Source organism: Jaculus jaculus, chromosome 15 (assembly GCF_020740685.1).
Source record: "Jaculus jaculus isolate mJacJac1 chromosome 15, mJacJac1.mat.Y.cur, whole genome shotgun sequence".
Lineage (NCBI taxonomy): Eukaryota > Metazoa > Chordata > Mammalia > Rodentia > Dipodidae > Jaculus > Jaculus jaculus.
Window position 1 is genome coordinate 66,239,912 of NC_059116.1, and position 27,307 is coordinate 66,267,218.

The 27,307-nt window shown below is 47.1% G+C and overlaps 1 protein-coding gene and 1 long non-coding RNA gene across 6 annotated transcripts in view; one reads left to right on the plus strand and one right to left on the minus strand.

The window, feature by feature from the left end:
- Positions 1–27,307, plus strand: part of Frmd4a (FERM domain containing 4A) — a 705,918-nt gene that overhangs the window by 435,417 nt on the left and 243,194 nt on the right. The window contains exons 1-2 of one of the 4 annotated variants that reach the window (XM_045135271.1): positions 17,751–17,861; positions 18,417–18,826. The exons of 2 other annotated variants lie outside the window; for them this stretch is intronic. The gene's annotated coding sequence lies outside the window, so the exon portion shown is untranslated. Of the gene's footprint in view, positions 1–17,750; positions 17,862–18,181; positions 18,827–27,307 lie in introns of those variants that run through there. One more of the 4 variants, XM_045135270.1, reaches the window with a different exon arrangement.
- LOC123455102 lies at positions 9,619–19,359 on the minus strand. 2 transcript variants are annotated; one of them, XR_006633682.1, is made up of 3 exons: positions 19,065–19,359; positions 16,278–16,389; positions 9,619–11,597 (listed from the first exon to the last, which is right to left on the minus strand). It is a non-coding gene; the product is annotated as an uncharacterized LOC123455102 (long non-coding RNA). The 2 variants fall into 2 exon arrangements; XR_006633681.1 differs by lacking the exon at positions 19,065–19,359 and having other exon boundaries at positions 16,278–16,791.

Below are 27,307 nucleotides of genomic sequence, written 5' to 3' on the forward strand. Positions count from 1 at the left end.
TCATGTTTCTGGAAATTCTGAAATGATGGGGCTGGGAACATAGGGATCAAGCCCAGACCCAGGGCATACTAACCAACGACACTACCATTGAGGTACATTCTCAACTCAGTAGGCAATCTGAAAGGACATGTCATAAAATTTTTATCTCATTTTATTTTTCCTACTCAAAACTTCCTCATTTTAAATTGCATAAACAAAAAAATAAATAAGATCAATTTGTTGAACTTTTTGATAGTTTTTTATATTTTATTTTTATTTATTTGTCAGAAAAAGAGAGCGAGAAAGACAGAATGGGCACGGCAGGGCCTCCAGCCACTGCAAACTCCAGACACATGAGCCCCCTTGTGCATCTGGCTAACGTGGGTCCTGGGGAATGGAACCTGGGTCCTCAGGCTTTGCAGGCAAATACTTTAACCTATAGGCCATCCCTCCAGCCCTTGATAACTTTTTTAAGGCATTTTTTTCTTTGTTTTCTCATCCAGGAGACCCTGTGGCTTACAATTATTGGCTTATCTGTGATAATTAACTCATTCTTTATTTTATTTATTTTGCCTGTGAGAGTATTTGTGTGTACATATTTGTTTGCATGTGAACATGTATGCCCACATATATGTAGAAGCCAGAGAAAAACATGATTCCTCAGCCATTCTCCATTTATTTATTTATGGCAGAGAGAGAGAGAGAGAGGGAATGGGTGCCCCAGGGCCTTTAGTCACTGCAAACGAATTCCAGACACATGACCCCCCTTGTGCATCTGGCTTATGTGGGACCTGGAGAATTGAACTGGGGTCCTTAGATTTTGCAGGCAAGTGCCTTAACCACTAAGCCACCTCTCCAGCTCATCTCCATATTATTTTTTAGAGAGGATCTCTCACTGAACCTGGAGCATGTGGATTTAGCTAGACCTACTAACCAAGAAACCCCAGCTAGTCCTGTCTCTGTCTCCCCATTGCTGGGATTACAAGCACTGCGTGGCATTCCTACATTTACATGGCTGCTGGGGATCTTAACTGGTGCTTACATGGCAAGTATTTTTCCATGTGAGCCATCTCTTCAGCCCCACCCATCTGTTAAGTAAGAACCTGAAAACACCACAGGGTTTGAATGAGCAATTGCTGCTTCTTATGAAGTCACTAGTCATAGTTCACTAGTGGTTACTTTATGCTTTATTACTAACTGTAGCTATTGCCTCAATATTCTAAAATACTGTAGTTTAAAAGATGATAAAAGACACACAAACACGCACACACACACAGAAGAACCTGTTCTTCAAAACCCGCAAAGCAAAGGCTGGGGAGATATCTCCGTGGTGAAGAAAGCACTTGCCACACAAGTGTGAGGACCGAGGTGTGGACTACCACCCAGGCAACCACACAAAGTGCCAGACACAGTGGTACAAGCATGATTCTCTGAGTTTGGATCCCCAGAACCCATGTCAAGCTAGGGACAGTAGCGTGACTCTCTGAAATCCCAGCGTTCCTATGAAAGTTGAAAAGTGGGGACCAGAGAATCCTCCAGTGCTCTCAGGCCAGCAGCCTGGAGTCTGCCGTAGTGAGCAACAATGAGACCCTGCCTCGAGCAAGGGGGGACGTGAAGCCCAACCCCCAAAGGTGTCCTCTGCCCCCCACATGTGTGCTGAGGCATGCATGTATACCCACACTCATACAGAACACCCAAACATAAATAGAAATAAATACATATGTATGTAACAATATGACTATTTGTAGTCAAGTACAAAAATGTGATATACACTAACTTTAAGAGACTGGCAACTTTTGGAAGGGAAGTTGAGAAGGGAGGAGGTGAGGTTTTAGTTTTCCTCTCCCTTGCCCCGTTTTCCTCGAAAAGCTAAAGTACTTAAAGTCAAGTGTTTAACCCCCATAGTGGTGACATTGCAGAACAATATATTCTTGGTGTTTTCTGAAAGCTTATAATATCTCATCATTTTAAATACTTTTTATAAAGAATGACATGGAAATTAAAGAAAAAGCCACATAGGATGGCATGCGTTATAATGTCAACACTTGGGAGCCAGAAGCAGGCAGATCACTAGTTTGAAACCAACCTGGGCTATGCAGTGAGACTCAAGTAATTTACTTTCTCTTTATTGTGTGCATGTGTGCATGCTCATGTGTGGAGCTATCCATACGTGTGGGCACACGTGTGTATAAAGGTGTGTGTGTGGGCACACACGTGTGTGGAATTACCCGTACATGTGGGCACACGCATTTATGAAGGTATGTGTGCCCATGTGTAGAAGCCAAAGGTCGATATCAGGTAACGTCTTGAGACACACTCTACCTTTTTTTTAAGGGTCTTTCCCTGAATCTCAGGCTCACTAATTCACCTCAACTATGTAGCCAGCAAGCCCTAGGGGTCTGCCTGTCTGCTTCACTGGCACTGGATTGGCACCACCACACCTGGCATTTTTATAGGAATCCTGGGAATCTAAACTCAGGTGCTCCAGCTTGTGCAGCAAGCATTGTCCCCAACTCAGCCACCGAGACTCTGAAACCCCAGCAGAGAGGGGTCAAGGAGAAGGAGAACCTCACGAGAACCTCACCAAAGCAGAAGGCATGCTCACATGTGTAAACATCTGCCTACAGTCATTCCAGCCGATGCTGGTAGGTGACAGCTATCAGGGATCAGAGAAAGCATGTGGTGGTTTCATTCAGGTGTCCTCCACAAACCTGTGTGCTCTGAATGCTAGGTCCCCAGCTGGTGGCAATTTGGGAATTGGATCCTCCTGGGGGTGATGTATTCTTGGGGGTAGTTCTGGGGTATTATAGCCAGTATTTGACACACTCTCCTGCTGTCCACCTTATGTTGGCCAGGAGGTGATGTCCACCCTCTGCTCATGCCATCATTTTCCCCTGTCATCATGGAGCTTCCCCTTGAGTCTGTAAGCCAAAATCAACCCTTTCCTCCCACAGGCTGCTCTCAGTCGGGTGTTTCCTACCAGCAATGTGAAGCTGACTGCAACAAAGCTCTTCTCGTTCTGCAGTTCCACAGGCGACACTGCATGAACCAGGCTTCCCTCCAAGTCCAAGGCCCCCTCGGGCAGGCCAGGGAGATGACGCAGGCCAGGCCTGTAACGCTCAAAGCGCTGCTGAGCAGTGAACAGGGTAATAGCCTTGCCTACCCTGCGACTGTCACACAATGATTGGCAATGGGCTTCCCCTCATCTAACCTGGAGCGCACTGGACAGGGAGACTGGAAAACTTACAAACCAGGTCATTTCTACTTAGGCTACGGACTTCTCTGCTGTTGAATACAATTTAGTTCCACGGTCAATGATAACACTGGGGCTATGTGTGACTTACTGTGGCTTCTTTACCTAGTGACCTGGGGCTGTCAGAGTCTTAGCAAGTAGAAGCCGTGAGGAGGCTGCAGGTGGGTGGGGAGCTGCTATTGCACAAGACATCTCCGAATGAGATGAGAGAAAACACAACAAGCCCCTTTCAGAATGGGAGCCTCAGCCGCTGGGTACCCATGGAAAGAAAGCACTGTGCTCTGAGGGCTGAACAAAGTCAGAGGCCACTTGAGGGGACTTGAGTTCTCTAAGTTAGTCCAACACAAGCTGCACAACATTCTGCACGAGGAGCGAGCATACAGTGCATGCTGAGGCAAAGGGAGAACTTAGGACACAATTATTTATGATACAGATACTTCCTTGGATTTATTTACAGCCTTAACTCACCTGGGGTCTCATTAAAACTCACGTGTCAAGCTGGCAGTACACATTGACATGGTGAATACTGGGGTACTGAATAAAGACAAAAACTGCCAGATTCCTTGCCCTGAATTGGCGCACATATGCAAATAAGAATACTAATAGCATATCTTTTATTTAAAAAATGCTTTGTGCTAAAACAGTCTCTCCACATATGTGACAGTGTATTCTTCATAGTATGGTCCAAAAGCTGAGACCAAGATGTTTAGAACTCATGAGTGGAAGGTTACATGGCTCATGAGGACTCGTCTGCAGGCATGTAGTAACATAGACTGCTTTAGGCATCCTTGGGCAGGAAGGAGGATTACAATGCCAGATTCACCATGCCTACTGTGTGGCAAATGAGCGAGGCCCTGCTCAAAGACTCCAGCGGACCTGTCCTCCCAGTGGCCCACGGGGAGGAAGAGCAGAATCGGAAGAATGACTATGACAGCCTCCAGGATTATGTTGAAAATGAAAACAAGCCACAAGCAACTACAATGAGAAAGTATATGCCGAGAAGTATGCCATGCAAGCTCAGCTGGTGTGTTAGTCAGCTTTTTGTTACTATGACAAAATGCCTGAAAGACAGAGATAACTCAAGGCAGGATAGGTTTATTTGAGCTCACAGTTTGGGAGGCTGTAATCAGCTATCTTTACAGTCCTTGGGCCAGTGGTGGGGCAGAACTCTGCGGTACGGAGAGCATGGGGGAGCAAAGCTGCTCACATCCAGGAAGGAGAGAGATCATGGGAAAAGAGAAATACCAAAAGAGGGAGAAAAAATAGCCAAGGAGGAGATAACATCCTTCCAGAGCATAGCTTCACTGAGTCGCGCATCTCAAAAAAGGCCCTCTCGCCTTCTTTCCACCACCTCCCAATACTGCCATGGATTTTTAAAAGCAGAGAGAGGGCTGGAGAGATGGCTTAGTGGTTAAGCACTTGCCTGTGAAGCCTAAGGACCCCGGTTCAAGGCTCGGTTCCCCAGGTCCCACGTTAGCCAGATGCACAAGGGGGCGCACGCGTCTGGAGTTCGTTTGCAGAGGCTGGAAGCCCTGGCGCGCCCATTCTCTCTCTCTCCCTCTATCTGTCTTTCTCTCTCTGTCACTCTCAAATAAATAAATAAATAAATAATTTTTAAAGCAGAGAGACATAGAGGAGTGACAGACAGCCACTGCAAACAGACTCCAGATTTACATAGGTACTGGGGACTAGAACTCAGGTTGTTAGACTTTGCAGGCAAGCACTTTAACTACTGAGCCATCCTCTATCCAAATGCCATGAATTTTTTTAAAAAATCTTTGTGTGTTATATGTGAATGTGTGTGTGATAGAGAGAGGGGGCATGCACATTTGGAGGTCAGAAAAAAAACAGGTGTGTCATTTCTAGGCTTCCATCTGTTTCGGGCAGGGTCTCTTGTTCGCCGTTGGGTACAGTTCAGCGGGCTAGCTTGCCTGCAAGCTTCCAGAGACCCTCCTGTTCCTACCTCCTGTCTTGCCATAGGCACAGTAGGATTGCAGATGTGTGCTACCATACCAGGCTTCATGTGAGTTCTGGGGATGTGAACTCAAGTTATCATACTTGGACAGCAAGCATTCCTACGCCCTGGGTGTGGTGGTTTGATTCAGGTGTCCCCCACAAATTTAGGTGTTCTGAATGCTAGGTTCCCAGCTGATGGAGATTTGGGAATTAACTCCTCTTGGAGGCAGTGTATTGTTGGGGGCGGGCTTATGGGTATTATAGCCAGTGTCCCCTTGCCAGTGTTTGGCACACTCTCCTGTTGCTATTGTCCACCTGATGTTGGCCAGGGGGTGATGTCCACCCTCTGCTCATGCCATTATTTTCCCCTGCCACTATGGAGCTTTCCCTCTAGGCTGTAAGCCAAAGTAAACCTTTTTTTTTCCCCTACAAGCTGCTCTTGGTTGGGTGATTTCTGCCAGCAATGGGAACCTGACTGCAACACTGGGCTATCTCCCCAACCCCATGCCCTCAAAATTTGAATCATCAATGCATTAATCCACCTATGAGTTCAGAACTCTCCCAATCAATCTCTTTCCAAAGGCCCGTTTCTCTTGCAACCACACCTTGTAACACATGAACCTTCAGAGAACCATGTCATCCTGCCTTTGGACGTGGCACCATTGGTCTGTGCAGGAGTTACTTTTGTGTCACTCTGACAGAATGTCTGTCAGTACAGCTCAAGGTTTATTATGACATAGGCATCCGGAGGATTCCAGTCCCTCGTGGAGAGGAAGGCGTGGTGCCGGGAGCAGCTCGGTTCCTGGCCATAGGAGACTGTGGCCGTGGCTTGTTCATTTGAAGGCAGACAGGAAAGAGAGAAAGCAGGCAGAACTTAAAGCTGGGATAGATTCCAAAGGCTCCCTTCCAACGACCTTCTCCCACCAACCGCTCCTAAAAGGCTCCTTGGCCTTCGAAAATATCTGGAACCAGAGTGCTTAAAACATAGGACTAGAGACACGGCTTAGCAGTTAAGGTGCTGACCTGCAAAGCCCAGTGACCCTCGCTCGAATCCCCAGTCCCCACACACAAAGTGGACCATGCATATGGAGTTCGTTTGCAGAGGTTGGAAGCTTTGGCATGCCCATTCTCTCTGTCTCTCTTCTCTCTATCTCTCAGTGCTTGCAAATAAATTAATAAAATTATTTTTTTAAAAAAAAGGACTGGAGAGATGGCTTAGTGCTTAAGGCACTTGACTACAAAGCCTAAGGACCCAGCTTCAATTTCCCAGGACCCATGTAAAGCCAGATGCACAAGGTAGCACATGCATCTGGAGTTCTTTGGCAGTGGTTAGAGGCCATGGCCACTCATTCTCTCTGTCTCTCTCTCTCTCTCTGCCTCTTTCTTTCTCTTTCACTCTAATAAATAAATAAGTAAAATATTTAAAACAAAAATTCAAAAAATCTGACTATAGGGACATTTCAGATTCAAACGGCAATGATCCAGAGCTCTTCCAGGCATCTGAAGGGCCCTGCTGGGCTATTAGGAATTCTGATTCCTAGGCTAATTGTAGCCCAGCTTTATCTTTTTATAAATATATTTTATTTATTTATTTATGTGTGTGAGAGAGAGAATGGGAACGCCAAGGCCTCCAGCCACTGCAAACAAACTCCAGATGTGTGCGCCCCCTTGTGCATCTGGATAATTGAACCAGGATCCTTTGGCTTTGCAGGCAAATGCCTTAACTGCGAAGCCATCTCTCCAGTCCCTAGCTTTATCTTCTGTGCTTCCTGCAGTCTATCCCTTCCCAAGGCTCCGCCTCCAACAGATGCCAGTCCTAAAGCTCCTCACTACACACCTTTTATTGGCCTGTGTCTTCTTTGTCAACATGAAGGCACTACTACTACTGTGGAAAAAACACACTTGAAAGGCCAGAGACATTCTTGGATTCAAATCCTTCTCTTTGCAGGTATAAACTTTTAGCAAGGTGCTTTGTGTCTCTTTCTTCTTTATCTCCCTCTCCCTCTCCCTCTCTCTCTCTCTCTCTCTCTCTCTCTCTCTCTCTCTCTCTCTCTTTCTCTTTGGTTTTTCAAAGTAGGGTCTCACTCTAGCCCAGGCTGACCTGGAGCTCACTATGTAGTCTCAGGGTGGCCTTGAACTCACGGCGATCCTCCTACCTCTGCCTCTCGAGTGCTGGGATTAAAGGCGTGCGCCACCGCACCGACTTGCTTTGTGTTTCTGAACCTTGATTTCTGATTCTCTACAATGAGAACTAACAATATCTACTGTGGTCATGCTGCAAAGATTACAGATACTGCACACAGTATTCCTAAATAATAGACACCATTAGTACTAAAATCTGGTCATAGGTTAGGACAGCACTGTTTTCAGGGAAATTTTCTTTGTAAAAAGTACAGAAAGTCTTCTCTGAAAATTCCCTTTCTCTCCAATGTGTCCTGCTCCACCAAGAACTCAACCTCTCTTTTTTCTTTTAGAAACAACTTTTGAACTCAGCACTAAATGAGACATTTTTATTATGCTTCTCCCAAGGGCCAGGGAACATTGAAAAAGGGCAGAAAGAATGTCAAAGCCAGAAAATGGGGAAGAATGCTTCAGAAGGCTGTCTTCCAGACACAGAGTGACCGTTTCCCTCATCACCTCCCAGTGGCTGGTGCACCTGCACAAAACTGCACTATATTGGGCCCATTAACATTCCATCATGGGTGGTGCAGGAAGGCAAAAACAGAGACATTAAAAGTAGAATAGGGGTCCAGCCATTGTGGAAGTCAGTGTGGAGGTTCCTAAAACAGCTAAAGATTGATCTACCATATGACCCAGCTATAGCACTCCTAGGCATATATCCGAAGGAATCATCTCATTTCCTTAGAAGCATGTGCTCAACCTTGTTTATTGCTGCTCAATTTATAATAGCTGGGAAATGGAACCAGCCTAGATGTCCCTCCACTGATGAGTGGATAATGAAGATGTGGCACATTTATACAATGGATGGACCTGGAAAGGATTATACTAAGTGAGGTAACCCAGGCCCAGAAAGCCAAGCGCCACATGTTCTCTCTCATATGTGGATCCTAGCTACAGATGATTGGGCTTCTGTGTGAGAAGGAAAATACTTAGTAGCAGAGGCCAGTAAGTTAAAAAGGAGACATAAAGGGAAGAGAAAGGAAGGGAGGAGGGTACTTAATAGGTTGATATTGTATATATGTAAGTACAATGATTGTGATGGGGAGGTAATATGATGGAGAATGGAATTTCAAAGGAGAAAGTGTGGGGGGAGGGAATTAACATGGGATTTTTTTATAATCATGGAAAATGCTAATAAAAATTTTAAAAAAATAAAAATAAAAAAATAGGATAGAGACAAGTTAGAAAGAAGAAAGGTGTTGCAGTCAGGTTCGCATTGCTGGTAGAAATCACCCAACCAAGAGCAGCTTATGGGAAAAAAGAAATTTATTTTGGCTTACAGGCTCAAGGGGAAGCTCCACAATGGCAGGGGAAAACAATGACATGAGCAGACGGTGGACCTCACCCTCTGGCCAACAGAAGGTGGACCATAGCAACAGGAAAGTGTGCCAAACAGTGGCAAGGAGAAACTGGCTATAAAGCCCATAAGCCCGCCTCCAACAATGCACTCCCTCCAGGAGGCGTTAATTCCCAAATCTCCATCAGCTGGAAATCTAGCATTGAGAACATCCAGGTTTATCGGGGACACCTGAATCAAACCAGCACACAAGGGTTTAGTAGAAAGGGTATGGGAGAGGGGACAAATAAAGGTAATGGGAGGGAATCATGATCAAATGCATTATATACGTGTATGAAAATTGTCAATAAAAAAAAATTAAAAAGAACTGTGAGCCAGGTGTGGTGACGCACACCTTTTAAAACCAGCACTCAGGAGGCAGAGGTAGGAAGGCCACCCTGAGACCACATAGTGAATTGCAGGTCAGCTTGGGCTACAGGGAGACCCTGCTCTTTAAAAAAAAAAGCCTGTAAAGACTTCCTGAAACATCAACAATATTGAAAGAAGGACCTTAGACTTCTGAGAGAAAGCATCAAAATAACTTAGAGGCAAAGAGGATGAACATTTCAAAATAAAAAGTTATACCTGCTCAATTATGAGGAAATCTTATTGGGTCTCACAAGCTGTCAGGGCCTCTAGAAATTACACTGCAGGTACCCCTGAAATGGGTGGCCTTTGATGTCAATTTCATGGCACCCCGGTTCACTTAGGAGGACCCACGAAGTATATCAGGTGCACAATAGCTTCTTATAGGAATGTATGGTCAAGGCTGTTTCTCACCAGCGCAGAAAGTTCTTCTGGATTTCTATAGCTGGATTATTCAATGGATTGGATCTAACTGTAAAAATGATCCCAACTCTTGGCCTGAAGAAAAATAATATAAAGTAAAATTAAACACACATGTACAGAGTAACACATTTTGAAGATTTGGAATGCAGTAAACTTCTTAAAATAAATACAAGTGTCACCTTGATTCACCCATGAGGAATGCCCAACAGGCCAGAGTGCAAACATAAGCAAAGATGCTTGTGAGAAATGCCAAGGTCACTGCAAGTGCAGAGGGCATTGAAGCACAGAAGAGGGGAGCCCTGGGGGGGATCCCTAAGCCAGGGAGTACATGCACTGGGTGTGAGAAGCAAGTGCAAATCAGCTCAGTGGTATGAGGGTGGAATAGCCTCCACCCACAAAGAAGTAGTAGGTACCCCACTTCTCTTGTGCTAGGAGGTAAAATTCCAGGCAATCTGTGGGAGCTGGCAGAGCTGGATGGGCGAGCAGGTCCTCTTTGCAACCAGGCTGTGAGCAAAAGGATGGAGGATTCCATTCGGATCTGTTCATGGGCTCTGTCTCTCGTAAACAAACCGGGGCTCCTTAGAAGGCTGCATGGCCACCTTCGAGTCTGCTCCCTGTCACAGTAGCTGGGCCCCAGGAGACATTCCAGAAGCAAGCAACACAGTCTTGCCTCATTTCAGATGTGGAGACCAACCAGTGAGGAAGTGTTCCCATTGGAATTCAATTTTTAAAACCACATCCAGGCTAGGGAGATAACTCAGTTGGTAACGTGCTTGCTTTGAACATGAAGCCCTGAGTTTGGTCTGTCCTAAAGCACACAGAAATGCTAGGCATGGTGGCTTGCTCTTACAATCTTAGCACTGGTGTTGCAGGGAAAGGCGATCCCTGGGGTGCACTAACCACTCAGTCTAGCCTACTTGGTGAGCTCCAGGTCAGTGAAAGAGCCTGTATCAAAACTGGTGGTCAGTGCTTGAGGAGGAATGCCTGTCATGCTGTTCTGGGCCTCCATCTCCCCGCACATTTACATCCAAACTAGGAAAACAAAAAGCAGCAGCAGCCATATCCTACATTTAAAATATTTGTTTTCATTCATTCATCCAAGTATTTTTATAGAACATTTAATTTGTGTCAGAGATTGTTCTGGGCTTAAGAGACTCAGCAAAACGCAAAATAGATATAAATCCCTCCAGGGAGGGATCAATTATGAAAATACCTAAGTAAATAAAAAGTATAGACTATTAGAAAGTGATTTCAACTGGAGAAAAATAAAATAGGGAAGGAATAGGGGTGGCAACAGGAGGTTGGATAGGGAAATTTGCTGGTTTCCTATTAAATTTCCTTCCAAAGTGATGACATCTGTGCATCTGAAGGGACCTTGAGATGATGAGGAATTGATTCTTGCTGATATCCAAGTGTATTCTGAGCATTAAGGCCGTGGGGCTAGCTCGAATATAAGAATGCCAGAGTGCCTACTGCTGCCGGAGGATTGAGGTGACAGGTGCTGAACACAGGCCCTGACCAGTCAGCGCCATCAACAGTTTGGAGCTTGTAGAATTTTGTACTAAACCAGACCTGAGTGGGGATGGGAAGCCATCCAGGAATCTGGCTGGAATAATCTTCCAGGTGATTATCCAATTGGGACACAGAATTAAGTTCCCTGGGCTTAAATTTGAAAACCATTGCCCAGGAACCAGAGCCTAAGCTAGTGTTTTCTCTCAGTCTTTCAAATGATTTCATCAATAGTCACAGGCTTTCATGCCTACCATATGTAGGCATCTCCAGCCATTTCTGTTTTCCACCCAGACCTCTAATCTTCGGTATCCAAGCTCCATCTCAGCACCTCACCGAACTCTGCTCCAGCTTGATAACATCTGCATCTTAGAACTTCACCAGCCTGAACTCTTGTGATTCTTTCTCAACAAATGGCTCTCCATTATACTTTGAAGTAGGCTTGATTGAGAGAGTGGCAGGAGAAATGGCCACCTTACAAGTGACGCCTGATGGCAGTTTCAACCCTAGGCCCACTTTGAGACTCATCTTTTTTCTTTGGGGCCAGAGGTGCATGTTCTCTGAGACTCAGGAGCTCTTGCTGCTACCTCTGGGCTTTGTTTTAAAGAGAGAGAGAGAGAGAGAGAGAGAGAGAGAGAGGGAGAATAGTTACATCTGTATATTTAGGTATATGCATGGGTATAAAGGCCAGAATTGTGTCTCTAATTCACCTATTTTTGAGCCATTGTCTCTCACTGGACCCAGAGTTTACCAAGTCTCAGCAAGTGTCAGGTATCTTCCTGTCTCCTTCACTGGGATCACAGGCACATGGCCATACCTGGCTTTTTACAGGGTACTAGGGATCTGAACTCAGGTCTTCATGCTTACATGATAATCATTTTACCAACTGAACTGCCTCCCAGCCTGTGCTCTGGCCTTTGTGGTACAACTTTACTGTCCGTGTAGAAGACAGACGAATTGATTGCTGTCATGTATCAATACTAGAATTCATTGCTGAGTGAGGAAAACTTGCTAGAAATCTTCTCCATTCAGGTTCACAACTACTTCTCCTTGAATTGCCTATTATAAGGATACAGTGAACCACTAAGACCCAGTGAGCCTCCCTGATGGTCACTAGGCCACACATTGAATTTGGGATTGTGAAAGGGGCCATAGGTGAGAGATAGGAGCTGGAAGGAGGCTGCCTTCATTTGGCTCCTGCTGCTCTTCAGGACTGGGCTGGCTGATCAGATCTCTGTGTGCCTGACTTCCCTCCCCTACAAGTGGGGCTAATGATGGTGCCCATCTCAATGAGCAGCAATTGAAAAGATTAAATGAGTTATTATATGATACGATACATCACTGCCTTGTTTTACTTAGAGCACAGTCAGTACCTGGTTCTGGGCAAGCATTAACTTATCCCATGAATGTATATTTTCTGAATGAATAAGCAGAAGAAGCTTGGTCAAAAAGCCAAGCTCAGGTAATTGAGTGAACTTCTAGGGGAAACTAATTTTATACAATGTTACTCACTAGCACAGCTGCTCCCCAGGGCTCAACATTGCATTAATTAGCTTGTGATGTTTTGATTGATTCTTGTCTGTGTTTCTGAAAGACTTGCCCTGGATTCGTGTTGCCATAGGTAGGGGCCATCTAACCCATGATTCCTGACCAGAAAAAACTAAGAAGCAACTCTCTAACGCCATGAGAACGCAAGACTGTGAAAACAAAGCTATTACAGAATGACATCATCATCTAAAAAAACAATGAAATAAGGAACAACCAGGGTTTTCACCACTTGATCCAAGGCCAAGAGGAGAGATAGAATGCTTTGTTTTTGATTGAAGTGGTTCAGAATTGGCCTTTAATTGGCCTGGAAGTGAGAAAAAAAAACAAAGATAGGGTACAAAAATATAATAGGGTTCACTTGAAACCGGTCAGTTTATTTAAGTACCTGAGCTGGGCTTTCTAACCAAACCCTTTGTGTTCACTCACTCTCCACCCTTAAGACCTTCTTGAAATACAAAAGGAAACGGTGTCAACGGTGCTTGCTAAAGATAGAGGAAGTGGAATGGAAGGCAAGATCGATCGGGTACAGATTGGGAACCAGTATGGCAACACAGCATCAGATGTGCCAAGGACCACCCCCCCCCCCAGAGAATTCACCTCCAGCCATCTTCACCCCCCACTTGACAGTGCACAGAAGAGAAATCTGTGGGCACACCCGCGGTGACCACTAACATGTTCAAGTGTGAAGGATGTGGTGGCACCACTTGGCAAAGGAGAGCTCAGGGGCTCTAAAGGGTGACCATGGGTTCACAAGTACTTCACAGAGGCAGGCAAGTCAAGCATGACCCTTAGTATTTTCCTGAATCTGTGGAAGAGGGACAGGAATGATGAGATCAAATCAACAGATGTTTGCTAGGCTCTTGGCACTGCACCAGCAGCCATGGAACTTGCTGGTTTTTTATCTTATATTCAGTTTTGTTGCTTTCTGTTTTGGAGGCGGAGTCTTTCTCTGTGGTCTAGGCTGCCCTTAAGCTACAGAACTTCCTTCCTCAGCCTTCCAGGTGATGGGGTTATAAGCCTGAGTCACCACAATACCCATCTATTTTCTGTTGCATTGCTTCCTAACATGTTCCCTGGGGATCTAGGTGAGGATCACGCCCAGGCCTTCAGCATATCCTCTGCCACCAAGCTTCACCCCGCCCCCTATGTTAACCAATATCAGCTGCATGGTTTTGGAAAAAAATAATATGTGTCCTTATAAGGTTAGGGAGACTTCATTATCAGGCCCTTTGTTTACTTATTTTTTTCCTTTTTTATTTATTTGTATTTATTTATTCATATACTTATTTATTTTGAGACACAGGCTTGCCATGTAACCACGGCTGGCCTTGAACTCATGATTCTCCTGTCTCAGCATTCCAAGTGCAGTGATTAGAGGCAGAAACCACAGTGCCCAGCTAAAATATGCAAATTTATGACACATCTGAACCCAGGGATGATTAAAGCATACAAAGTGGGTCTGGAAGGAGGCCTTACTCGCTGAACTCTATGTTGTCTGGAAAAACTTTGGGATCTTGTGGGAAGGAGACACAGATGATGGGAATGGGATGTAGCCCAACGAAGGCTACACTGGTCTGCAACTATGATCTCTAGTCACAGCGACAGAATGGCTGCTGGCCGGAGGGGAGACTTTGCCTGGGCCTGGGGAGACCTCTGAGCTCTTCCTCCCTCTGCTTTCCATGTCAGGCAGGAGTCCATGAAATCTGTTTTCTGGCCTACTAGTGTGGACAAGTATAGATTTCTTTTACAACTTAGCAGCCTTTCCGCCTGTCCCCCATTTCTCTGAATTCCCATTTCCAAATAAACCAAGAAATTATATTTCAAGGGGGCATAGCCCGGGATCCCACAAGTTCTAAGAGGGAAATAAACAAGATGCTGTTGCAAAGAGTGCCAGAGGAAGCCACGTGTGACCAGGAGGCGGTATGGAAGCCCTGACCTAGCAGACAGCGGGCTTGCAGCCCCACAGTGACTGGGGTGGGCCTTGAAGGCCCAAGAACAGGAAGTGGAGAAGCCAAGGGAGGACAAGTGTGGCTCAAGGACAGAAATAAGGCCTGTGTCATGGGAGAATAATTGTGATGAAGACAGGACACACAGAGAGCAATAAGAAGCCACTACAGTTGTTTCTTTGCATGCAAGTATGTGGTGTATTGACGTGTGTATGCAGGAGCCTGTGTGAGGAGGTGTGTGTACACCAGAGGAAAACTTCAGGTATAACGTCTATTGCTTTTAATTTTTTTGTTTGATGTTTATTTATTTATTTGAAAGTGACAGACAGAGAAATAGGCAGAGAGAGAGAGAGAGAATGGGCATGCCAGGGCCTCCAGCCACTGCCAACGAACTCCAGACACATGTGCCCCTTTGTCTATTGCTTTTAAAGACAGGGTCTCTCATTGGCCTAGAGCTCATCTATTAGTCAGCAAGCTCCAGGATCTTCCTGTCTCCACCTCCCTGACACTAGGATTAAAAGCCCATGCTGCCTGCCTGGCATTTGGGTGTTGGACATTAAACTCATGTTTATACAACATGCACTCTACTTTCTGAGCTAGGGCCCCAGCCCCCAACTGCAGTCTTTACTCAGAGAGTGGCATGACCCAGGTAATTGCTAAGGTCCTGGTTTCTGTGTGACTCCACATGTGTGGAGATGTGGAGGACAGTTATGGAGCTGGAGAGCAGGAAGTGGCTGGGACCCTGATGGGATGGGATAACCAAACACAAGGCTGATGCATGAGAAGGGTCTGGTCAGTTCTCAGGGCCATCTGAGTGAATGTAATCTCACACGTGGAAGTTAAAGGATCTCATCCAAATGTGAGTGGTATTGCGTCAGCTGGAGTGGATAATGGATTTGGGAAATAGGAGATGGGTTCCTATTCACAAAGCTGCTGGTGACATCCAGGGACATCTGGGGACAGCAGTTAGTCATTCATCTACACCAGATCCTGTTGGAGAAAGTCAGACAAGGATACCGTGGCCATATCTCTCCAGGACATGTGTGTGTGTGTGGAGGGCACAGAACAGAGGCAGGAGGATTACTGGGGCTCACCGGTTGGTCAGTGTAGCTGAAAAACAGTGAGTTTCAGGTCCAGTTTGAGACCCTTTTTTAAGGACTTAAGGGAAAAGATTAATAGAAGAGTACACTTGACCTTCTCCTCTGTGCACCTGGGGTGCACACATCACACTACACATGCCCCCCAACCCAGCACTGGGGTTTCAGGCAGTGGTGGTCATGCCTTTTCCCATGGGTGCTGGTAACCAAATGTACATCCTCATGCTTGCATGGCAAGTGCTCTAACCCACTGAGCCATCGCCCCCCCCCCCCCCAGGAGCATTTGTGAGTTCTGGTTTGGTGATCCATGAAAGGGAGGGCAGAAAGAAGGGAGGAATAAATGAAGGCAGGAGAAAAGGGAAGGAGAGGGTCCTGGGTCCCAGCTTCTGGCTCACAGGTGCAAGAGTGAACCTGCAAAGCGGGCATGCCAATGCCTTGGCGTTGAAGTCAAAACAGATAAGAACTGGCAACGGCATGCTTCCAAGGCAACAATATCCCCACCTTAGCCTGTGTGGGGCCTTGAGTTCAATCTCTAGCACCAAAAGAAGAAATAATCACACTTCCAAAGAACCTCGCACATGAAATAGGCTTCGAGTGCATTGTTAAATTATTGCACTAAACCAGTCTCAATGTCTCCAAAAGTTCAGAAAAATCTCATTCAAGACCAGCTCCCCATTACTCACCGAGTCCAGTTCCCGGGTCTTGAGTGCGTGATCATGATCGGGTGTTCATGTTTTTCCTCTAACACTCCCTATGTACACAATTGCCCTTCTGTTGGTTATGACGCCTCTTGAACTGTCAGAAGAAATTTTTACCAGTGATCTTTAACAGGCCAGTGTCTGGAAAGAAGGTAGGGTGTGGGCCAGGGATGTCATGCAATAGTAGAGGGCTTGCTTAGCACTCACAAGACCCTGGCTTCCAACCCCAGTATGGGATGCAAGAGATGTGTTTGCATGATAAAATCTGGGGGTCTTCACTATCTGGGGTGTTCTGGAAATAATGGTATTAAGCTACCTGGATCTCCTACTTTGTGGAATGAAAACCTCACCTCTGACCAGAAGGGTGGATGGATACATGCTGGGAACTGAAGAGATGCCTGGTTCTAAAGTAAGACCCAGAAGAGTGGGCTCTTGCCAAGAGGGCGCTCCTGCCCACTTCTTTTATCCTATTAGCTGTGTTTTGACAATTCTTTTTAAAAAAAAAGTGTCTAAAGCAATTTGAGCTAACGAAGTAATAAACATTTAGACATACAACGTGAATTGAATTACTGTTTTTGGAGGGGATCTTGTCAATTTCTTTCTCTAGCTTTGGAAAGAGAGCTGTACCAGCCCCTTTGCCTCCCCCAGGTCTTTTGAAATGGAAGTCTCCCGCTCCAGGAGCGTCGCGAATCCTTGACAATAGACCCATGACTAGGTTATCTTACAGCAACTTCCATTACCCAAGAGTTGAAGGGATATTAGCATTCAAGACAACTGGACTAGATCGAGGGGAAAGAGCTGCGCCTTCAGCCCAGGGCTCCCAGGGTAGGAGAAGGCCGCGCACACAGAGGGGTTTTTGGGTGGGTTTTGATGGTGCCAGGGGAGAAGGGGAGGTGGTCCTCCGGTCTGGGGTCCTCTTTCTCAGCCTTCCCTGCGTGCAGTCACTCGGGTCGCCAGCTAACTTTGTGTCTCTCCTGCGGAGAGCCGTGGGGAGGAATGGGAAGCTGAGGCCGCTCCGGGGCGACTTGGGGGCGTCCCTGGCTGGGCGAGTCGCTGGGGGGAGGGGGGTGTTGGGGGGAGGCCCTGCCGCGGCTGCAAGAGGTCCCAGTGTTACCAGCTGCCCGCGGACGGGCGGGCGGACTGGGCACGCCGGGCACCGTGCGCTGGGCCGGGCGCCGCAGGTCCCCGCGCGGGCGGCGAGGGGCGGGCTGGTGGCGGTGCGCCCTGGCGCGCGGCCAGGCTCGGCGTGAGCGGCGGCGCGGGCGGGCGATGGGCTGACGGAGCTCCGCGGCTGGCGGGCGGGCGGCGTGGGGGGCTGGGGTGGCGGCGGGGGCGGGGGCGGGGACCCGGGCCCGGCCAGCCAGCACCGGCGGGGCGGCCGTGGACGCCGCCGAGGAGGAGGAGGAGGAGAAGGAGGAGGCGGAGGCGGCGCTGGGCGCGGAGGCCGCCTGGTAGGCCACGGGCCTGCGCCCTCCCGGGGCTAATGGGACGCCGGTTTCGGCGGACCGGCTGCTTGCGACGCGAAGTTCCTCGGCTCCCTTAGAAGCGCAAAAATATATATATTAAAAGGTAATGTGTCTTTGTTTCCCAGTCTCGGTGGCAGGGAGGCAAGTGATGATGCCGGACTTCTGTTTCCATTTTCCAGTGCTAGGCTGGGCCACGGGGACGAGCCCCTTGTGCCATACTTGGGGCTCCGAGTCTTTCATTTCGCGTCTGTTACATTTTTTAAAAAATGCGAGCCCCACGTGGGGCTCATACTACGCCCCCTCCCGCGAACCCTCCCCCTGCACGCGCGCGCTCCTTTCTCATCGCAGACGCTCGCTGTCTGAATTTGCTCCGGGAGGAAGAAAGATTGCTGTAGGCAGAGCTGGGCGGGGATTTTTTTTTTTTTCTTTTGCTCTTTCTTTCTGGAAGCGTCAGGGGTGTCCAGTCCTTTGGGTGCTGAAGAGAGCGCTCCAGACTGGATGGTGGGAGGCGGGCACGGAGCCGGCCTCTCCTTTCCACAGGGCTGCAGAGAGCGAGGTGCACGGAAAATGCGAGCCGGCCAGGAAGGGGAGGAGAACAGTTAGGACCTTCTCAGTTAAAAAGGAAAAATGGCTAAAGGCAGTGCATCTGTGTTTGCAGGCAGCTGCCCAGATGTTGGTGCGCACTGAATGCGAGGACGATCCCCAGTGCCGCCCTTTGAAGGGCGTGGGGGGCTGCCGGAGCGTAACCAGCAACTCCGCTCCACGCCTTTCTCTAGTGCCTGGCTAGCGGAGTCACGGCTCGGTCGATTCAGGCAAATTCTGCAAAATTTCCAAGGGATGGCTGTTCTAATAATAGCTCTGGCCGCGGCTCCTTCATAGACCTCCTCATTGTGAATGATGCCGCGTCGCCAGCCCGCTGGGGAGCGCAGCTTGCTGGGAGACGACATCCAGTGACCCCTCCATGAATGGACGAGGCGCTGCCTCCCCTGTGAATGGAACATCCCGACCCAGGCTGCCTGCCTGCTTCTGCCTCCTTTCAGTTTGAATCCTCCTGGATTCTGAAGCGAGGTATGTTCCGAGAAAACGAGACGGGCCCCCTTCTAAATCGGAGGTGGCCACTCTCCAGTCTTGGCTCGGATGTCTGCATTTAACGGCAGGATTCTTCAGCGACCCCTACCCCCTGCCCCCTCCGCATCCGTTAAGGCTTACCCCGTTCCACATGTGTGAGTGAGTGATGGGTGGGAAAGCCAGCCCGAGAACCAAGGGAACCTCGCATAGGGCAGCCACCGCGAACCCGGGAACGCACCTCGGGAGATGGCTGCAGGCGTATGTCCTGTAGACTTCGTTGACCTCAGCTATGCATGTCGTCCTTACCGCTGCAACCCAGTGGCTTTTTAGGAGTGGAGCTGCATGTAGGGGAAACGCATTTCATTGTTTTGTTCCTCGTCTTTAAAATGCATCACGCCCACTTATAACGTTTGGCCCCAGAAGACATACAGCGTCTCAGATCAGCAGAAATCTGGTTTGGATTCTCTTAAGTGTTATTTGTCTCTTACAACCTCGAGAATCAGCTGGGCCAACTTGTACATTGTCTTCTGTTGGCTGAGGGGTCCATTCTGCTGCCAATGAAAGTTCCCCGCCTGTCTAAGGCACAACAGGAACGAGGCTCCTGCAGCAATCAGATTAGAATCCATTTAATCTTCAGAAGTTATATAGATACAATTACTTTAATTGGAGGCAGTATTTTGACATGCTTTGAAATCAACACCATATTGTGCATCAGTGGATACAAAGTTGCCTATAGATAAATGGAAGTAAAGCCTGATGTGCAAAATTGTGTGGACAGAAGTAACCTCATATTTAAAAAAAAAAAAGTTCTTTTTAAATAACAGTTTCAGCAGCGATGAGTATCAGAAAGTCTCTCCATCCTCTTTTGTTCTAACAGGTGTGAGCTAACCCCGCTGTTGCTATATTCTTTTTAGCATTTGTCCTGAACTAATTTTATGAATAAGGTTTTTTTTTTAATAAAGCCGGGCGTGGTGACGCACGCTTTTAATTTTTTTGTTCAGTTTTTATTTATTTATTTGAGAGCCACAGACATAGAGAGAAAGACAGATAGAGGGAGAGAGAGAGAATGGGGGCGCCAGGGCTTCCAGCCACTGCAGACGAACTCCAGACGTGTGCGCCCCCTTGTGCATCTGGCTAAAGTGGGACTTGGGGAACCGAGCCTCGAACTGGGGTCCTGAGGCTTCACAGGCAAGCGCTTAACCGCTAAGCCATCTCTCCAGCCCTGAATAAGGTTTTTTTATGGCCTTGGATCTCTACGTCGTCTGTACACGTTGTTGTTAGGTCTCTTGATAGCCTACCAGGTGGGGAGTGTCGTTAGCGTGCTCTTGTCATTGGGGAAACTGAGACCTGGTGAGGTTTGGCAAGATGGTACATTTCTAATCAATGACAATTGCATACCAGATACATACAGTAGTGGTTTAGTTGTCACGGCAAAGTCAAAGCCCAAGGTCAAAGACAGGAGATGAGTCCTTGCTTGGGTTCTGGACCCAGGTGAAAGTTTTGTGGAATAGTAGGTAGGCAAATTTTCGAGGAAAGGCTCTGGAGTCACCGTTGGCAGGTAGATTGGGTTTGGTTAGTGTCAGAAAGGAGAGAGAATTGGAGAGTTCAGGAAATCTGCTGAAGAGTTACTTTTGTCTCTACATAAGTGTATAAGTGTGTGGTAGACAAAGGACTTTTTCAAGTACAAGTACTGACTTTACTTCCTAAATATAGCACTTGCGTTGCCATTGTTTATCCTGGGGTGTGTATGTGTGTGTACGATGTTTATAGTTCTCTTTCCATGTGTCCTACAAAACACATACTTATCCTTTAGAAATGTGGGCTAATCTTTATTGCCTTTAAACTGACATACCACACTGGATGCCTGAAACCAAGAGTGGGTAATTTACACTCTAAAGCTTTGTTCTTAGATATACATATATATCTCTTAAAAATAGTCAAACAATATAACTTTTTGGAGAGTCTCTAGTTCCATAAGTAAGTGTGACTGCTAAACAGTTAGATTATGAAGTTATTTTAAACCATACTATTCACAGTATCAAAATGTTGAAGTCAAGATTCACCAACTTTAGTTCTTTCTTTTTCTTCTTCATTACATTGAACTTAACGACCTCTCACATAGCAGGGGTATGTGTGTATGTGTGTGTGTCCCCAGAGATGTGTGTGCCATTCACCTGTGTAAAGGTCAGAGGACAACCTTGGGTGTTAGCCGTGTCTCCTTGTACCTAGTTTGCGGTGGGGCCTCTTGTTCTTAGCTGCTGCATACACAAGGCTACTTGGCCCATGTTCCCTTCCCATCTTGCTGGGATTCTGACCCATGCACTCATGTCTGGCTGTCCGTGGAGTCTGAGGGTGAGAAAGATCATCAGGTTTCTGTAACTGAGATGTCTCCCCAACCTTTCCTCAAGCTTATTTTTTCTGTTTTCTTTTCTGTCTCTCTCTAAGTTGCCCAGGCTGACTTTGCTCTTGTGATCCTCCTGCCTCAGCCTCCAGAATAACTGGAAAGACAGCCTGCACTGCCAGCCACAACCTATCCCTTTCTTTTTCGATAGCATCTCCTGTGCTAATGAAATGGGCGGTAGAAGTTCTCTCTTGAGGTTTAGTTGTTGTGAAATATTCTAGCATCTCAGTTGGGAACGATTTCTGGGACCTTATAGGAAACTAATAGGCTGGTGATCTGCCAGTGATTATTCAGCAGGTTTCCTAAAACTTCTGTTTTGCTTGAACTGAAGATGCATGAGGGGAGCTCACCCCCTTTCCTTCCCAGGCTCCACAAACAATTGAGGTCCACTCTAGGGCTCCTCTGCTGTTTTCATCCATTTCTCTACCTTGCCCATAACTGGTTACATGCTGTGTATTGCTTTCTGAAAATATAATGAAAAGAGGGTAAAAGATCTTGGATGTCTCTTGGAAAAAAAAAAAAAGAGATATTGATGGGCTGGAGAGATGGCTTAGCGGTTAAGCGCTTGCCTGTGAAGCCTAATGACCCCGGTTCGAGGCTCGGTTCCCCAGGTCCCACGTTAGCCAGATGCACAAGGGGGCGCACGTGTCTGGAGTTCGTTTGCAGAGGCTGGAAGCCCTGGTGCGCCCATTCTCTCTCTCTCCCTCTATCTGTCTTTCTCTCTGTGTCTGTTGCTCTCAGATAAATAAATAAATAAATATTAAAAAAAGGAGATATTGAAATAGGAAAAACAAGAGTTGTTGATCATATGTAGCCCCAGCAGCTTTTCCAAAGCAATCTTAGGCAACTGGGAAAAGTTGCTACCAAAAATCCACCTACTGGGGAATGATAAGATCTCCATATTTTCATCCTGTAGAGTTCCTTCTACCCGCACTTAGAATGGTGTGTGCGAGAAGCATTTTCCATGTTTGTTTTTGTCTGCCCCAGAAGAGCCCATGTCAGTGCAACGCAAGTTCAATAGCTCTGGGTGCTGCCGGCTGCACAGTCACTACGGAACACAAAGGCCAGGCGGCCCTAGTGTCCTTTTCTGCAGAAGTTTTCCGAATCAGCATGACTGTAGCTTATCGAAACTCTCTCCCCAGCAGTTTCCTTTGAGTTCCCTTTCCTCAGTCCTGAGGATCAGCATGTCTTTTCTCTGGTAAGGACTGATTCAGGCACACAAGCCAGCTCCATCACTAGAAGCACTGCTCTAGAACCCCTGATCACGGAGCCCCTTGTCTTTCACATAAGATACCAGAGCTGCTGCTACTGTTTAGTGGATGGCACGATGCCTGTTGTGTGTGCTGATGACTACCTCTGCTTTAAGTTCTTAACTGTATCAGTGGAAACCAGGCACCCCAAAAAGAATTCTTTGCTTTAAATATGGAAATTCCCTCTAGGAATAATATCCACAGGGTTAGGATACGTCCCAGTCAGCAAAATGCTTGCCTTGTAAGCAAGAGGACCTATTTAGTCTCCAAAATCAAGATTAAAAAAAAAGTCTGTACACGGTTGTGCCAGTTTACAGCCTCAGTACTGGGGATACTGAGACAGGAAGATCCCTAGAGCTCCCTAGCCAGCCAACCTAGCATGTTTGATGAGGTCCAGGCCAGTGAGAGACCACATCTCAAAACTATTAATAATTTTAAAAAAGGATGGGCCTGTAGAGATGGCTTAGCTTTAAAGGCACTTGCTTGCAAAGCCTGATGGCTTAAGTTTGATTACTCAGTATCCACACAAAGCCAGATGCACAAAGTGGTATGTGCATCTAGAGTTCATTTGCAATGAGAAGAGGCCCTGATGTATCCATTTAATTCTATATTTCTCCCTCTCTCTCTCTCTCTCTCTCACTATCTCTCTCTCATACTCTCTCTCTCTCTCTCAAATAAACAAAAAGATGGACAATGGGGCCAGGCGTGGTGGCACATGCCTTGAATCCCAGCACTCAGGAGGCAGAAGTAGGAGGATCGCCATGAGTTTGAGGCCACTCTGGGACTACATAGTGAATTCCAGGTCAGCCTGGGCTAGAGTGAGACCCTACCTCGAAAAACCAAAACAAAACAAACAAAAAAAAAAGATGAACAATGCCTAAAGAATGACACTTGAGATTGCCCTCTGGCCTTCACATGCACGCATGTGCACGCACACACGCACACAAGAAAAAGCCAAATTATTGACGAGTAATAGAGAGTTATGAGAAGCATGGTTCTGTTCACTGGTCTTATTGCTGTCAGAGAGTCAAGAAAAGATGAGCAGATGATCATGGCTTGATGTGAATAAATAACCTTCCTTTGGCTATGCAAGCTAACTGTAATTCCGAGAGGTCCCTTGTAGGAGCTCGCTGGCCAGAAAGCACCATCTCGTGTGCAGTGTTTTCTAGGATTTTGTTCTGAAAGTGGAGCTCTGGCTTTCCATGATGCAACATGAGCGGAAACCTTTTGTCTGTGATCGAAACAGGTACATGCACCATATCATCTGGCCTCGACTCTGACCATACTCACATGCTCTTTCGTGTTCCTGTCTTGGTGGCGTGCACCCACCAAGCAACACCTGCTACATCTTCATTCTTGTTGTACACTTACTATTCACAATGTGTAGCCTACCACTCATGATGGGCACCTCATAGGTACTTGTTGAATAGACAGTATCTGTAGGAATCATCAGACCATATTCCCACATTGGTCTATAGAAGCCTCTACAGAAGTTAAATGTGGCCTCCTATGTCCAGCCTGTCTTGTGGCTGCTCATGGGTGGCGTGGCTCTTCTTCTTCAGCAATGCAGAGCCAACCTTAGAGCCCAGAGACATGGTTTTGGTGGAGAACAACCTAATCTGTGAGGGATGCGACTTTGTTTTCAAATTTGGAACAGGGTCTGGCTGTGTAGGCCAGGCTGGCCTCGCACTCGTGACCTCAGTCTTTTGGGGCTCTCGGGCATGCACCACCACCTCTGGCTTTGAAGAATTTTTTTTTTTCACTTCAAATCTGCAAATATCCACCCCTTCAAACTCAAGGCTATCATTCTGTCATTTCCATCAGAATCAGCCTGTCCTTTGGGAGCTGAGATCTTCTCTGTCAGGCTCTTGCCTTTCTTCACCCTTACTGGATGAGGAATGCATGAAAAAAAGAAATGGCACGTAATAGGGAATCAGATGGATAACGTATGACAGCAAATGGAAATAATAATTGGAGACTTGCCATAGTGTGCCGTTCATAGCCATAAAGTGCACAATTACGCTCTCTCCGCGTACCTGTGAAAGGACAGAGCCAAGCTAAAGACCCAAATAGTGTAGAGCCACGTGGAACTGGAGCCACACCTTCCGTTAGCCGAAAAGCATGGGACTGGCTTGGCCACTTCCCGACTCCCTCTGGCTACCCCCCACAAAAATACCCAATATTTATTTCTGTGTTGCTCAGAGGAAGAGAGAGATTGAGAGCAGAGAAGAGGGGAGGTGGTGAGGACATGAAGCAGACGCACAGCAGAGCACAATGGAGGGCAGTGTTCTCCCGTCTCTGTCGTCTTCTGTGGGGCCGGTTGAGTGTTGGGTAACAGAGGAACTATAGAGTGACCAGGGGCACAGATGTGGCCAGCAGAACTTGGCCAAAGGGAAGGGATAAGTGCAGAAGGCGACTGTAGCCAGGGGTACAGCTCTGGGCATGAGGACTGCGGGTACACTCCGCTACCAGGGCTGTCTGCCCAGCATGTGCACATGGGATTTGGAGAGGATCCATCACACATTTTAGACATGGCCATGGGTAGGAATGAGGGAGGTACAAGGGGGTACAGGGATACCTACATAAGAAGAGGAAAAGATCATGACATCAAAATAAAAGAGACTGATTGAGATGGGGAGGGCATATGATGGAGAATGGAGTTTCAAAGGAGAAAGTGGGGGGAGGGAGGGTATTACCATGGGATATTTTTTATAATCATGGAAGTTGTTAATAAAAATTTGAAAAACAAAGAAAGCACTTCCAGCCATTGAGGGGCCTTGCCAGCACCTCAGCCACTGGGGCCAGGGTCCCTGCCTTATGACATGGATTCACAAGACTCCACATAGTAGGGCCAACTCAGAGCACACTGTGGCATCATCTGCCCCAGCACTGACACTCTCTAGTGATGAGACCTGGGGAGACTTACCAATTTTCTCTAAGCTTCAGTAAGCAAAGTCACCTTCACAGAGCCAAGTGAGGTCCTATCTGTGAGGCACCTAACACTAAGTTTGGGTGGGGGGGGCAATGGCTCAGTGAATAGAGACTGGATTTCAGATCCCCGGGGTTCATGGAAATGCCAGGTGGATATAGCAACCCACATGTGATCTGGGCCTTCGGGAAGTGGTGACAAGGGTCCCTGGGACGAGCTGGCTAGTTAGGGTAACTGAACTGGTGAGCTCTAGGTTCTTACTCAGTAAATAAAATGGAGCATGGTTATGGAAACCTCTGGCCTTTTTGCACACACTCATGCACACAGGCACACCCACACACACACCCCAACATGAGTATGTAAACACACTACATATGCATGCTCATACACATCTACCTTCTGATTTAATCAATGTGCAAAAGCAAAAAAGATTGAAGGCATTGTATGGGCTGGAGAGATGGCTCAGTGGTTAAAGCGCTTGTTTGCAAAGCCTGCTGGTCTGAGTTCAGTTCCCGAGTATCCATGTAAAGCCAGAGGCACAAAGTAGCTCATGTGTCTGGAGTTTGTTTGCAGTGGCAGGAGGCCCTGACACACCCATATTCGTTCTCTATCTGCATCTTTCTCTCTGTCGGTCTTTCTCTCTCTCTCTCAAATAAGTAAGTGTTCTTTTTTAAAAAAAAAAAAAAAACAGACACTGTATCTGTTGCAATCCTTCCCTTTTGGACAGATCAACAATGTTAACTTTGGAGGGAATTAGAAACCCTGAGATATAAGAAGACAGCTAGCTGTGGAGGAGAAGACAAGACTGAACTACGTGGTGTGCTCTGACTTACAGCGCTGAAGTTTTATGCAGAGAGTCTTGCATTAGGTGGAACAGATTAAGTGCAACAGCTCTGATAGTTCAAAATATCATCCTAGCCTTCTAGAAAGAGCTCTGAAGGGGGCTGGAGAGATGGCTTAGCGGTTAAGCACTTGCCTGTGAAGCCTAAGGACCCCGGTTCAAGGCTTGATTTCCCAGGACCCACGTTAGCCAGATGCACAAGGAGGCGCTCGCGTCCTCTCTCTCTGTGTCTATCTGCCTCTTTCTCTCTGTCACTCTCAAGTAAATAAATAAAAATGAACAAAAAAAATTTTAAAAAAGAAAGAGCTCTGAAGGGGAAAAAGGCATGGCCCTAGCAGTGGTTACTATTGGGGACAGGGGCTCCAAGTTTCTGAAGCATGGCAGGTGGCAGGATGGAACTGAATGTGAAGGGATGAGAGTGGATAACCAGGAATGAAGGAATGAAAGCCCTGGGGCTGTTCTGCTATATCCGGGTCTCAGTGGAAGGCGAGGGGGCTGGGAAGAAGAGAAGAAAGTCAGGTTCGGCTTTGCATGATGGGTTCTAACCATCTTCCATTGTGATATTCTTCAGTCGTCACACATGATCAGAAAATGCATAGGACTTTTGTCTTGAAAAGAGTCTAGAGTGGAATTGAGAATGACTGGTAAGATTATGTCTGTTAGTGCCTGTGTGTGGAGTATTTGGAGTGTCTGCGCACACCATGCATACAGAGGCCAAAGCAGCGCACCAAGCGTCCTCCCCTGCTACTTTTCCGTGTTCTTGCCTCAAAAGGAGTCTCCCTGAACCTGGAGCTGCCATCCAGGTTTGTTCATTTTGGGCAAGCCTCCTGTCTCCTCTCCCCTCAGAACTGGGATGACAGGGGTGTGCAGCCACTCCCAACTATTTGATGTGGACACTGGAGCCCGAATTCCGATCTTCTCAGTTCCTCGTGCCTGCATGGCAAGCACTCTTACCCGCTGAGCCATCTTCCCAGCCTCAATGGCATCCTCTTCGCAGCAAAGGCAAAAATCCGGTCAGTGCATGCTGTTCCTTGGTTATTTCCCATTTGTTGCCATGACT